Source organism: Rhagoletis pomonella, unplaced genomic scaffold (assembly GCF_013731165.1).
Source record: "Rhagoletis pomonella isolate Grant_MI unplaced genomic scaffold, Rhpom_1.0 Rhpom_scaffold_00001, whole genome shotgun sequence".
Lineage (NCBI taxonomy): Eukaryota > Metazoa > Arthropoda > Insecta > Diptera > Tephritidae > Rhagoletis > Rhagoletis pomonella.
The window spans coordinates 116,343,646-116,359,436 of record NW_023458555.1 but is presented as its reverse complement, the minus strand read 5'-3'; the positions used below and the strand labels follow the sequence as shown (position 1 = coordinate 116,359,436).

The window sequence follows — 15,791 nt, the reverse complement described above, 5'->3', positions numbered from 1 at the left end:
AAAATAGTGTGTTTTATTTGGTGGGGGTTAGTGGGACCTTCGCCGGACTCTGGATCGGCTGAGTTCACCTCAGCCTTTGACAAAACCCACCTCATACAGTATTACCGGTAGTAAACTGACTTGATGGATCGACATTGTTTGCGGAAGAAATTTTTGTGTTGCAAGGAAAATTTAAAAGCGTATGATGACGCTTCCAACATTGCAAACAGTTCTTGCTGCTAGAGCACTGTGCCTACTGATGAGCTTTGCTAAGACAATTAAGACATAGCTTCGCATTGTCGACTCTTGTTTTTCTCTCATAGCAGTCTTTGGAAAGGAACGTTGGGCAACGTCTTATTATATGTGCTTGACCACAGACACCACACTTATCTTGCTGAGGCGAATTCATTTTCGCGGAAACATGGCAACTCTTAAGCTTATGATTGGATGCTCATATTGTTGCGTATTCGAATGATGCTGCAAGGTTCGGTCTTTAGATAACGAAGAAGAAGATATTGCGTTGAATGCGATGTCGCGGTTTTCTAGGGCATCTATGGTGAAAATCCGTGTTGAGAGAAAAGCCTCTAACTCAGAGAACATTGGCACATCCGTTTTATTACCCAGATGTCGTTCCCATGCCTCATGAGTATCGAAGGGTAGCTTGGTTGCCAAATAATGGGCGATCCAATGATCACAATCCGAAATTGGAAGTTTAAGGCGCTTGAATTCATTAATATAAAGATTGGCGACATTAAGCATGGACTTTATTTTATCGGATTTCTCTTTGGTTAGAGCCGGTAACTTGTAAAGTGTATTCATGTGATGCCTATAATATACCGTATATTGCTTCAGTAAGTAGCATTTGATGAATATCCACATCACGATCGGATGGAAGCGACTCTTTAATATAATGAAATTTCTGTATAGCATTGAAGTCAACATTGAGATGAATTAACCGATAAAAGGTGTCGTAAAAACTGGGCCATTCTGTGAAGCTACCAGAAAACATGGGGATTGGTAGATGAGGAAACTTAATTGACGATGCACATTTCGTTTGGATAACGGAGAGTTGTGAGCTCGCATTCAATTCCTGCGACTGCATCGGTAGAGGAAACAGTTCATCTTGTTGTTGTGTTAGGAGACAACACAAGTCGAAGTGAACCTCCTCAAATTTCGCAGCAATATCATTTTTAAGCCACGCATGATCTGGTTGAACAGGGGAGCAGATTATGGATTCGTGAGCAACACGAAATTGAGGTCATCGCCCCGCTTTAGTCGTTGTTGAAAATAACTCTTCGTTTTCCTTGATATCGAATCTTTCTTAAAGTTTGTAAATGTTTTTTCAAGGGACGATGACCTGTACATTTGCAATTTAATTAAAGCTTGGATATTTTCAGCCGGTTCACTCATTTAATTCAAATGTTCCACTTAATACAAACCAAAACCTCTGTAAAATGCACACACTTACCGACACTATCTCTTAGCTTCTTAAGCTTGCTTTTTGCCCTTGTTGATGTTCCCAGTAAGTGATGGTGTCGAAGTTGCGGTTATTTATGTTGCGAAAGAAACTGAAAAACTGTCGCTGTCTACTGCAAAACGGGTGCTGAACGTGGACTGCGTACGGTTGCTGCTTACTGTGTCCCCGGTGTTGAGCGTGGATTGCGTGCAGTCGCTGCTTACGGCGCACAGGTGCTGAACGTGGACTGCGTACGGTCGCTGCTTACCGTGTCACCGGTGTTGAGCGTAGACTGCGTGCAGTCGCTGCTTACGTCGTCACAGGTGCTGAACGTATACTGCTTTCGTTTTTTGTTTCTTTAGTTTAACTTATTTGGAGAGAGTTCCCCTCATGGGCCACCAAATTATGTGTAGTAGAAAAACTATTGTGGTCGGGGTTCTTTGTCCAAATATATATATATGTACTATATTTTTGTTACGGTTGAAAATACAAGATAACTTAAGCACAATGACTTGATTAAATTGAATATGATCAGCACTCCGATGTTGACGATGGTCGCTTATCGAATGAATATTTCAGTACACAGCAAAACAGCCCAAAGCTGTGTAAGTTAAACGAACGGCACTGAAGTATTGGAAGGCAACCGTTAGTGCACAAATCATACGATGATTTCTCATGTACAGTGGGAGCGGTGTTAAATCGTACACAGATTTAATGCCAACTTGTTGAAGTTTGTACACATACCAAACGGTTTCGTTTTTCTCCGAGAATATATTTTTTCTGTTTTTTGTTATATTATGTATTTATTTATTGAATCTTTCTTTCGAAACTAACAATAAGTGTTCAAAGCTTACAAACTACTATTAAATTTAAAAATTCTGCGGCAATGCTTAGGCATTTCTGTATTTTTTTAATTACATATTTATTGCAGTTGTTGCAGCTGTTGCGGTTGTTGCGGCTGTCGGAATGGACAAGATTCCGTGCTGGCTATGGTGCTGGGCAGGCGGTCTGAAAGGACGAGTTACAAAGCCGCACTGCCTGGGCGGATGGAAAGGGCTAGTTTCCACGCCGCGCCTTCGCTTTTCTATATTTAAGTAATTATAATCCAGTAGGCTATGTTCGGTCGGAAAAGACAAGTTTATGAGCCGCACTGACACTGGTGTTGGATGCTCGGTCTGAAAGGACGAGTGCCAGAGTCGACATTGATATATTGCGGATATCCACATATATTATATTTCTCATCATTTGGTAATATCGGAGAAATCCTTTCTTTTTAGTCTTCTTGCATATCTCGGGCTAAGAAGATCTCTCGCTAGCCCATTTGGGTGGTTCATTAACCGTACTGAGTAACTGGTGCTTAGCCCTCTTATGTCCTCATGCTCCGTATTTACATTAAGATCTTTGTGGATATTAGTGTTTTTTATGTGCCACGATGCTCCGCATATGCCGCTTAAAATTTTTGACTGCAGTCTTTGAAGTCTGTTCAAAATGGAATTGCACGCTGTGCCTCAAAGTCCAATTTCATATACCTCACATGGTTTAATCATCATGGCTTAATTTAGATTTGTGTCCTATAACCCATTGAAGGCTTGCTTCTTTTAGTTTCGCCTGAGAAATTTTGTTTTCTATATGCTTTTTACAGGTAAGTCTTCTATCTAGTCTCATCCCAAGGTACTTGACAATATCTTGTTGTGGTAAAGCCTTGCTGTTTATTTTTAGTGGTGGCCAAGTTTTTTTCTTCAGAGTAAATTTTGTCTGAACACACTTTCTCTCGTTAACCTTTATCCTCCAATAACCTAGGGATAACTCTAACTTTTTCAAATATTCTTGCAGTTTTTAAGAAGCCTGTTTAGGGTCTGAACTATTGCGTAGGATAGCTGTGTAATCAGCAAACATTGAAATGGTTAGACTATCATCAATTGGCAAATCCCGAGTGTACACCTGCATATATAGGGTAACTTCCCGTTCTAAAGGACTTCTGCCTGACTCTGAAGTTTCTCCCCAACAGAAAGCTTTCCAGAATTGCAGAATTCGGAAGTACAGTACTTCTTTTTTCGCTCTTGTACTTCGTACTTCGAAGTACAGTCAAATGTACTTCTTTGCGAAATTTGTACTTCAGGAGGGAGATTCTGTAACCAGTCAGCGACAATTTCCGGATCGCTAGGATATAAATGTGTTTGCGTCAAAAAGAACGATAGCGATTCGAAAATTGTCGCTAACTGGTAACAGGATCTCCTCCCCGGTCCGGCCTGGGCGATAAATTCTTTCAAACCATTAAAGTCGCCGGGACCGATGGCATCACACCTGCGAAGCTTTGCAGCTCTGAAGGTGTCGTGCAATTGGTTTGATCCTATTTATGCGAACTGCATGAGGACCGGGTACATCCCCAAGGTTTGGAAGATAGTCAGCTTTGCGTTCATCCCGAAGGCCGGAAAAGGCTCTCATGTTTCCCCCGTTTTTGCTAAAAATGCTAGAGAGACTGATAGACCTGTTCATAAGAAATGCGATTACTGGTGACTGTCTTTCAAGAGCTCAACATGCTTATTGCAAGAAAAGGTCAGTGAATACCGCCCTGCACACACTGCTAAAGTGCTCAGAGGAAGCCTTCACGCATGAAGATTATGCAGTAGGGGCTTTCGATATCGAAGGAGCCTTTAACAATATCACTCCGGAGGCAATAGTCAAGTATATTCATAATCTAGGGGTTGAAACCAACCTAATAAGCTTACTTACAGAACAGTTTCGGCGGGGTGGGGGAGCGTCTGCAATCAGTGCAGAGCCAATAAAACCACTCCACAAGGTGGTGTTCCCTCTCCCCTGGTCTGTATTGTGGTTGTAAACGACCTTTTAGAGGAATAGGAAAAAGTGGGCTGTCGGGTAATCGCCTATGTAGATGATGTGGAGCTTTTGGTTAAGGGACGATTTCTATACACACTTTTTGAATTGGCTCAAGGTTAACTGAACCAGGTAACTAGGAGGGCGATCAACGGCGGCTGTCGTAGAAGCCAAACATTGAGAAAGGGTAGGAAAGGCATCGGTTGCCTTGTACCGCTGTAGGGGTGCTATCGGTAAAAGGTGGTGTCTCTCGCCCAAATTAGTTCATTAGCTCGAGGAAGCCAGATTTATGCCTATATTGTTTCAAGGAGCCCTTGTCTGGTGAAACTCAATAGAGAAGGCTACACTTGTAAAACAGGAATTGATGGAGCATTAGGAACCACACCTACACTGGAGCTTAACATACATATGTTGAACACGGTACCTACGGATATCGCAGACAGAATTGTCGCAGCACGAACCGCTATTAGGCTAAGAAAAACCGGGTCCTTTTGTGACATAAAAAAGGAAAAGAAGACGTTTCGCTGCTGCAGCAAACGTTTTTATAGGGCACTTTAAAACACGTTATCTCTCAATGGCTACTGATGGGGATTCTGATACGACATTGTGCGATTGGTAATCATGCAGTGAGACTAGGAATTTCGACTGATACTTTTGTATCAGCTGTCAAGAGGAATATGAAGTGGAATCATCTCCACACTTTCTTTTAGACTGCCCAACTTTCGTGAGGCTAAGATAGAAGCATTTTGGCGGGCACTTCTGAACAAACACTGAGCTCTCAGCGATCGAAATTAGCCGCATTCGATATTTCGTAATCGGCTCGCGACGTTAACTTAGCCCAACGTAACCTGTACTTCTTTGAGCTATGAAATAGTTGGTCACATTAAGTATGAATTATGGTAAACGGATTTTGGCAGCAAAGGATGGCGAAGTCCTTGAAAAGGATTTGGCTTCATTTTTCGGAATCGGTTAATTAACTGGCAAATATCCGATTTAAATTACGATATGGGTAAGGTACTTTAACATATAAGTTGTACGTACGTATTAACAAATCATTTTGAAAAAAAGTCCTTTATTTTATGTTGGTTAATATGGTCACCGTAGGTATATGTGAAACCGTAAAGAATGGTATGTGATGCATATTTTTAGTGTTAATTATAATCTTTGTTATTGTTTATAGTGTTGCTATTTCTATGAATGAATGTCATGTGCAGTGAATAGAAATAATAATAGTGATGATATTTTTAACAAACATGGTTACGGGTAGACGGGTAAACGGAGAATAACCATAACTATAAAGGCTTAATTATATTATTATTTTCTTTATAGGAACGAGCTCAAATATCATATGGGTTACTCGTCAAAGCCTTTATGAAATAATAAAAAACTCTCGCTGCGATCAATTCAATTATAAATTTAAGGTTTTAAAATGAAAGATCGCATCAGACCGTCTGATGAAAATTTTAAAAGAGTTTAATGAAAAGATGAGATATTTCATCTCTGAGTTCAAAATTCGTTGGAATAGGTCCTGTAGACACGAAGAACGTTTGTTTAAAGCAAACAAAAGTTGGCTTGAGTCCTCTATAGGTTTTCCGTGATCAAAACCAAATAAACGTCAATTGTCAGAAAAAGCTTTAGAGGCGCGAATCAAAGATTTAAGAGCAACAGAGAACATATTTCTCGCAAGTGCAACAGAAACAAGACGAATGAAGATATATTCAATAGACTTTTGATTAGTTCCGACCCTGTTGTATCAAGTATGAGAAAACTACAAAAAAAAAAAATCGCAGGATTTGCCGAAAAAAGCACAACAGTTGTTAATTAAGCAGCCTTATAGCGATGATGAAGATGTTGATACTGACGGCCAGGGAACGGATTTTATGGAAGGTGCCTTTTTTTTGCTAAAGAGAATGAGTATATTCGATTAAGAATGTCCACGATTTAGCGCACCCTGATTCCATATATACACATTTGATGTTGCCTTTTTTTGCCTTTTTTAAGGTGTTTGCCTTTTTTGCCTTTTTTAAGATATTTGCCTTTTTTTGCCTTTTCTACCTTTAAAAAAGTGATTATAGCATTTACATTTTGTTTTTTTAAGATTAAAAAATATACACATGCCCATGCGGCTTATAGAAGCGCAGGGACCTCTTGCCAAATTGGTGTTGGAAAAATTCAAAGCCGTTTTCTCAACTAACGGGTATGGATAAAACTGTAAAGGGCGAGGAAAACGCCCTTACTCCTGATAATATGAACGTTTCAAACGCTCCATATTTAAATTGGGCTCCACTTATATCAACTTGCTTCGAGCGCACATTTAGTACATTCAAGGCTTATCTTCGCGGAAATCGAATGAAAATACTGGCTTAGAAAACTTCAAAATGCATCTTGTGGTGTTACTACAACTATACAGATTAAAGTTTTATGAGTTAGAAACTCGAAAGGATAAAATAGTCAAAGATTCAAAGTAAAAATTTTTCATATAATGAAATTAGTTCATAGTTTTTCACTTTTTACTTGTAATATAAACATTTCTAAAATAAATGTATTTTTTGATGGTTCTTCGTATTTTCCGTCATTTTTAGTGCCTCATTTTGCTTTTTTTGCAATACGTAGTGCCTTTTCCTACCTTTGTCGCTATTATATTGTGCCTTTTCCAGCCTATTTCGTTATTTTATTTTGCCTTTTTATAGGTTTTTAGGTCCTAAAAATCCATTCCCTGGTGATGATAATGACGCCAGCGAAGATGATGATTATTTTTATTAAAGGTTATATATTCTTAATTGCTTTCTAGGCTTAGAGGAGGAGTTTAACTTGTAATTAATGATGATTAGGATTTTAACAAATTATCATTAATAATAAAAAATATTTATGGGAGTAAAAACTAAATTTTAATTTTCCTCGCTCTTTGGTAACGCTTTAAAAACCTACGTAAAAAAAATCCCTCTACACTATTTTCGGATTTGTCATTTTATACCTTTCAAGAGCATGAAATGGTATTATAACTTTGGTCCGATGTTTGTAAGTACCAGAATAAGAAGAGATACACCGATTAAAATGTATACTCAAATGATCAGAACGTCGAGCTGAGTCGATTTAGCCATGTCCGTCTGCCTGTCTGTCTGTCTGTCTGTCCGTCTGTTTGTATGCAATCTAGTCTCTCAGTTTTCGAGATATCCGGATGAAATTTGGTAGGTGCGTGTACAATGTGTTAATCATTTGTCGGAACCGGAAGAATCGGACCACTATAACATATAGCTCCCTTACAACTGATTGTTCAGATATGAGATTTTTCGTTATAACTTCTCCATTTATGCAGCTAGAAACATGACATTTTGCAATACTTCCACCCATTGTCAACAGAAAACTTAGAGTGAAAATTACAAAGATCGGGTCATATAGCTCCCATACAACTGATTGTTCAGATAAAAGGTTTTTTGTTACAACTCCTACATTTAAGTAGCTAGGAACATGAAATTTTGCGTTGTTATCACTCATTATCAAAGCAATACTTACAGTGAAAATGGCGAAGATCGGGTCGCTATAACCTATAGCCTCCATACAACTGATTTTTCAGATTCGAGATTCTTTGTTATAACTTCTCCATATATGCAGCTAGAAACATGAAATTTAGCAATATTTTCACTAATTACCAACAGAAAGTTCACAGTAAAATTAACAAAGATTGGGTCACTGTAACCTATTTATATCCTCCATACAACTGATTTTTCACGTATAGGGTTTTACTGTAAAACTTCTTTATTTGGACTGCTAAAACAGACTAATTTCGTAAGCTATTCTATAAATAATAATACAAAGTCTACTGAGAAAATCGTCAAAATCTATGCTGTATAAGCTTTATCTCTTATACCTCTGATTAATCAGATACCAGTTATTACGATATATCTCCTTTATGTAGGAGTCTAAACCCATTAAATTGTGTTACCGGTTTACATACCAATCACACAGCGATGGAAATCACTTAGATTGGTGCTTTATAAGGTATATTATCCATACCTCTGATTGTTTAGATATGATTTTTCATATATGTATCTCCTCTATCTACGTATTCTGTAAATATATAATTTTTTTCAAATGCATAATATTTTAAATTAAATGTACGTATGAACTGATCTCCACTTTCAAGTTCGATTACCCCACTGTGCGTCGGATCTTTGCCTGGCCTTGGCCCCATAATTATTTCCGAAAGTTTCCATAAGTCGGGGAATTGTTCCAACTCAAGCATTTTTTTAAAAATATGTACTAAAAAACGCACGCCAGTTAGTGGAAGCTCCTTTATCATTTCACCTGTAATCCTATCGTAACGAGGCGCTTTGGTCTTCTGAATGTCATAAACATAGGTGTTAATTAAATCTTTCTTTTTAAACCGATGCGGATTTGCGGTAAGGCTACTAGGGGGTATTGAAATATTGGAAGGATGAGCGCCTTAATTGGGTCTAAAGACTTGTGAAAGATGACAGGCGAAATTGTTTGCTTTATCCTCATCATTCCTCGCCCAGCTTCCGTTCTGAGTACGTAATGGTGCTTCTCGAAGAATGGGCCTCTTCGTATGCTTCAGTGTTCTCCAAAGGAAGTGGTCAGTCCGTTTCGAGGCAATGTGCGAACTGCCATACTTTTTGTATTTTACCCAGTTTGTGTGTTTATTTGTAAGATTTTTTTTGTTTTTCTTCATAGTTAAGAAACATTGATGATGTTATGAGGCAGGGAGAATGATCTGAGGAGAGATCAAATAATGGCTCTATATTAACTTGGTGTCGCACAATACCCTTTGTTAGACCAAAGTCAATAAAATCGGGTATTTTTTGACTTACTTACTTACTGCCAAACTTTAGGAAAAAGTCATCAAATTGTTTTTCCGTTATGTTATGACGAGGAGGGCAATATATAGCAGATACTGTAAGGCCACCCAAGTGGTCATCAATGTGTACTGCTTTATTCTGTTACGAATGAGAATGGCTGTTCAACCTCGGGCTTTCCCTTGTGGATGCTTAGCATCATAGAATTTGTACCCATTAATTTGAAAGTTATTAAAGTGCGTAAGGTGGGTTTCAGATACAAGCAAAACGTCACAAAAGCTGGAAGATTTTAAAACCCTTATATTTTTCGATCTTTTGTTAAAGCAGCACATAAATATTCAGATGCAACATCACATATTTGTAGAATATTTTTCCGTAACTTTGTACTCTGTGCTCGGGATTTTTAAAAACATTGCTAGGCAGGGAAACATGATTAAAATATCCGACTACTTACTTTGGGAGCACGAGTGGCATTCGATGGATTATTTTCAGACTCGGATTTTAGCGAAACACAATGTAGTGAATAACATCCGGAACGAGCTGGTTTGCAAAGAATTCCAAATGATTCCACTTCCTTTCCATCTTTAAGAACTTCTTTACTTTTACAACATTGTCATGGTAGCATTCTTATTTGGAGTTTCTCAAGTTGAAGATACAATCTCTCATACAATCAGCAAAATTTTTTTTGCCGTAGTTTCGCCTAATGAATATATTTTCCCTAAACAAAATTTTAAAATTGGCTCAACACCACACTGGACAGGTGATAATACCCGAGAAAAAACGAGTCTAAAAGCATAAATAGACGTCAGCGTTGATCCGGATCAACTCGGGAATTAACTGCAGTTGATCCGGATTAAGTCCGAGTTAATCCGGTTCAACGTTGCCGTCTGTTTAAGCTTCAAGATCCCACAAAGGCACGACCTTCAACCATCTGTTTAATGGATGGAATTTTCTTTCTATGAAATTAAACGTGTTATTAAATATTTTGGGAGTGGGCTGGCTGAAAAATCCTAGCCAGGATATTTTTAATTAAATATTAAAAAATATTATTATTTTTTTAATGTTGTACTCATTTGTTTAATAAACAAATTATATACCAATCGAAATTATTAAGCCTATAGAATGTGAAAACGTATATTTTTTCCTGGCCTACCTATTGGGTTGGCCGGTATGAACAGGTAGGTAATATTAGTAATTTTCACTCTGTTTAACATATTCTATATGCTTTCGATTGGTATATACATAATTTGTTCATTAAACAACTGAGTGCAAAATTAAAAAAATATTAATAGGTTTTGAATATTTAATTAAAAATATCCTGGACAGGATTTTTTCAGCCAACCCACTCGCGAAATATTTCTTAACACGTTAAATTTCATACAAAGTAGATTTCATCCATTAAACAGACTATCTGCATTTTCTTGTTGGTTTTGGAATCCATATACGTAAACAAAATGAGACATTTTAGAGTAAATGTAAACAAAAATGACTATTTAACGACAAAATTCTCAGTAAAAGTAATATCAGCTGCTCTACTGCGGCTGCCTGTTCAATATGATTTGAAAAAAAAACCTTTAAAAAACTAAATACTTGTGAAATTTCTTTTAGAAATCATTAACGTCTAATTTCGATTCATACTCAAATTCCCAGTTTTTTTACGCAAAATTATAACTTCAGAAGCCATCTACATATGTGTTCCTCGATTCGAATCACAAGCGTCCAGATTCAAAAATAAAAACTGGTTCATAGTCATGTCATTTTTACGAGCTGTTAGGGCGCCAAAATACCGAATACGGGACAAATACGGGACATTAAAAGAAATACATAACATTTGCCGTCCCGTATGAAATAAATAAATTACCAGGACAATTGACGAGAAAAGAGGATTGTCCCGTATAATACAGGACGGATGGTCACCGTAATTATAACACTTATTTATCCTTACTAATATTATAAATCCGAAAGTGAGTTTGTTTGTTTGCTTCGCTCACGCCTTAACTACTAAACCGATCATCATGAAATTTTGTATACTGCTGTCATTTAGCCCAACTTAAAATATAGGATAAATTTAATGTCGATTAGACAAGGCGGCGTGGCACCTCCCATACAAACGGATTTTTTCATACTGCATTTCTCAGGAAATATTTTTGATAAATTACTGGAATTTGGTACGGAGATATATAAAATCATTATCCGCTCATGGATGAGGGCTGAATATATTTTGAAAAGGGTTGCCACCTGTTTGAAAAGTCAAATTTAAATTGGTTATACGCAACCTATCTGAAGAATTAAAATATGGTTGTCTAACGAAATATTATTAAAAAACCTTTAGTTTGAAAATTTTGAATAATATTAAAGTCTTTCACAAGGGTTGCCACATTTTTAAAAATTAAATTCATTATTTTAAATTAAATATTACAGTATAATGCGCGAAATGTTTCTGGAGGTTGATTTATAGGTGGTGACTTGAAATTTACCAATGTACAACTCAACCCTGGTGTCTCAGAATGAAGCTTTAACGCATAATAATACTGGCAAATCACGTCCATTGGGCCAATCGTAACACATAAGTGTTCGATATACTCAATGGCGCAACAGGTCGATTTAATCTGACATTCACGGCACCTTTTCTAACTTGGCGATTATTCGTAATGACTCCAGCGCCATCTGGCAGCCCTTTTTGGTAATAATATTGCCTTTACCGTTACCAATAAATATGTTGAATATTAGCCAAAGTGGATCATAAATAAGACTTTTAGTAATAACTTCTCTCCAACGCCAACTGGTGGGTGAAATTTTGAAACTACACTCTCCAGAGAGCCACTCAAAAGAACACAATAAACTTCGTTAAAATCGGTCCGGGAATTTAGAAGGATTTCACTTACCAACACACAGACAGAAGAATCATATACAAACTTTTTCGCGGCGCCATGTCCCCTTTAAATAGCCCATTTTTCGCCATGAGTATAAGATTGATTTTATATGTCACAGTACCAAGTTCCAGTATTCTACCATGAACGCTTCCAGAGATATGCTGTATGAGAAAATCGGTTTGTATGGGAAGTGCCACGCCCCTTCATATATCAAAATTTTTTTAGCCTATAACCATTGTAGGTATTTAAAATGGTATTTATTTTAAATAAAAAAATAACAAAACTTATTTTATTTTCCGTTGTAAACAATTTGAGAAAAGTTTGAATAATAATGAAAATTTTCTGTTTGATTGACGAACCACAAAAATCACATAAATCCAAAATTTCCAAAATTACAAAGTTGAAATGAACACAGTACAATAAAAGGTAATAACACAAATACAAACCCTATAATACTCCCCATTCTAGAGAATTAATGTTATATAAATTAAAAGTAACTCGTTTCTTATTTGATGTTGTGTTATTCATTGTATTAGTGTTTGTTTCTGGTATTAGTTCTGTTTCAATGATTGCCGGTTTTAGTCTGTCTATTGGAATTGTTTTAAATGTTCCCGTAAATTGCCTAAAACTTCAATTGGGGAAAATTTTTCTTCAGATGGAACCACAAGTTCACCGGGTAGGCGTAAATTTTTCCCAAAAACCATCTCAGATGATGTGGCTGAAATACTTTCTTTATACATCGATCGTAAACCAAGAAGTATTATCGGCAGCTCATCATACCAACTGTTGATTCCATTTCTAGCCATTATCGTAGCTTTTAATTGCCTGTGAAACCGTTCTACCATACCATTCCCTTGAGGATGATATGCAAAAGTTGTAACGTGATGACTACCAAGCAATTTTGTTAGTTCCGAAAACAATATTGACATAAACTGAGTACCCTGATCTGTAGTGATTTTTAACGGTACCCCAAAACGTGAAACATATTCTCTAAAAAATTTATTTGCAACCACTGCCGCTGAAATGTCCTTTAATGCGTATGCCTCGGGCCAACGCGTGAACCTGTCAACTATTGTAAAAATTTAACGATGTCCTTTCGATACAGGAAGAGGTCCAACAATATCTAAATGAATATGATCAAATCTACTTTTGGGAATCGGAATTTTAATTACTGGAGATTTAGTGTGACGATTAACCTTCGATTTTTGACAATTTATACATTCTTTTGACCAAATATTAATTTCTTTGTGCATTTTTGGCCAATAGTACTTTTTAATAATTAGACGACGTGTAGCTTTTGTACCAGGATGTGTAATGCCATGTAACATATTAAACACTGTCTTGCGTAAACAATTTGGAACAAATGGCCTAGGATTCTCACCTGTCATTTCACACCAAATATTAAAATTTAAAAGTGGAATTTGAATTAATTTAAGGTTATGTGATGTGTCTCCAGATTTTAATGTGTTAAGTTCCTCATCCTGTTCTTGTTCATTTTGTAAAACTTTGAAATTCAGTTCTGTACCCTTAATTGCATCAACTTCGAAAGCTCGAGTGTCAGCCATAATGTTCTCCTGCCCTTTAATATATCGTATGTCATTAGTAAATTGTGCAATGAATTCCATATGTCTAGTTTGTCTCGGACTACGTTCGGTTTTTGAACTCAAAGCATATATCAAAGGCTTGTGATCCGTAAAAACTGTAAATTGTCGTCCTTCTAAAAGATAGCGAAAATGTTTAATGTTCAAATAAATAGCTAGCAACTCCCTGTCAAATGCACTGTACTTAACCTCGGATGGAGAAAGTTTCTTAGAAAAGAAAGCTAGTGGCTCTGATTTGTTATCAAACGTTTGATGTATGACACCACCAATTGCCGTATTAGATGCATCCACATTTAAAGAGAGTTTGGCATCTTTGTTAAAATGATCTAATAATATCGTAGACGCAAACTTGTCTTTAATACATTCAAAGGCTTTATTAGTTGTGTCATCCCAAATTAAGGACTTGTCACGTTTCTTAGTTGTTCGATTGATTAAATCGTAGATAACTGCCGTAAACTCAGCTAATTTTGGTACATATCGATGGTAATAACTAACCATGCCTATAAATTTCTGCGCCTGTTTAATAGATTTAGGACGTTCAAAACTAAGAATAGCTATCACTTTTTCATGAGAGGGTCTAATTCCAGCCCCAGAAATATTATGTCCTAAAAAGTCAACACTTGTTACACCGAAAATACATTTACTTGGTTTGATATTTAACCCGTACTCTGTTAGGCGTTGGAAAAGTATACGGAGATCTTTAAAATGCTGTTCTTCATTTTCACTTGCAACCAATAGATCATCAATATATGTAAAAACAAAATCTAAACCACTAACTACTTCATTAATAAATCTTTGAAAAGTTTGCGCTGAATTTCTTAGTCCGAAAGGCATTCGTATAAATTCAAACATACCGAAAGGTGTCGTTATTGCAGTTTTATAGATATCCTCTTCTGCCATTGGAATTTGGTGGTAGGCCCTTACCAAATCTAATTTCGAAAATATATACTTATTTCTGAGATTCATGTTAAAATCTTGAATATGAGGTAAAGGATAACGGTCCGGTACAGTCACAACATTAAGTCTCCGAAAATCACCACAAGGACGCCAGTCATTCAGTTCTTTTTTAGGTACAAGATGCAGTGGAGATGCTACACAAGAATTTGAAGGTCTACAAATCCCTGTCCTCACTAAAAAATCGAATTCGGTTTTGGCTACTTTAAATTTAATCGGATCCAAGCGCCTTGGCTTAGAGAATGGCAGATTTCCTTCAGTACAAAGTCCGTGAACCGTAGAATGTTTAACCGGTTTCGAATAATCTGGTTCAGCGATCAAAGAAGGAAACTCCTTCAACAATCTTGTATACTTGTTCTCTACTACGAAAATTTTTGGAAGCGAAATGTTACAAACACATGAAACTGTGTTAACCGAAAGACTTGTTACTGGATCAACTAAACGTTTGCATTTCATGTCAATTAAGAGACCGTATTTGCAAAGAAAATCTGCACCAATAATAGGTTTCGCAAAATCAGCTATGAGAAACGTAAATGGGATCTCGCGTCTTAAACCTAAATTTATATTTAAAATCTTTTTACCATACGTTAAAATCGTTGAACCATTGGCTGCAGTAAGTATTATATCTGAAGAACGTTTTGTATGAGGGAATTTTTTTACCGGAAGTATAGAAATTTCTGCTCCACTATCAATCAAAAAAATTTAGTTTGTTTGTTTTATCAAAAATAAATAGGCGACGTGTGGTAAAATCTAAATTTCCATTGTTTGCCGCCACAACAACGGATGACTCTAGTTAAACAAATTTTTGTTTTTAGAAAAAGCACAAGGCTGTTGACATTTCTGAGCCTTATCACCAAATTTGTAATGTTATGTAGACCAATTTTGACTATCACGAGATTTTGATCTACCTCTATATGGACTTCTAAAACAATTCCTAGTATATGATCTATATCTAGAATTTTGATTAATTTGTTGCTTAATAGAATTTAATTCAAAGGAAAGTTTTTGAAAATTTTCGCACATAAGATTCGTCGTTTTAACTAAATTCTCAATAATTGTGTCTTGTGATTTAAAATTTTGAAAACTATTCATAGCTGATATTTCGGTTTTATTAATCACTTCCCAAATATTATCAGCTAGTTTCACCAATTCATTTATATCATTGGTACTTGAACTAGCTAATATCACACTAAGATTTTTTGGCAATTTTCTCAGCCAAAGTTTCTTTAAAATATCCTGACTAAAATTGGAACCTGCAAGCAACATGAGCGACCGATAA

The 15,791-nt window shown here is 36.5% G+C and overlaps 1 protein-coding gene across 1 annotated transcript in view; it reads right to left on the bottom strand.

The window, feature by feature from the left end:
- Window positions 1-15,791, bottom strand: part of LOC118735542 (cadherin-86C-like) — a 403,126-nt gene that overhangs the window by 258,486 nt on the left and 128,849 nt on the right. The gene's annotated exons all lie outside the window — the stretch shown is intronic.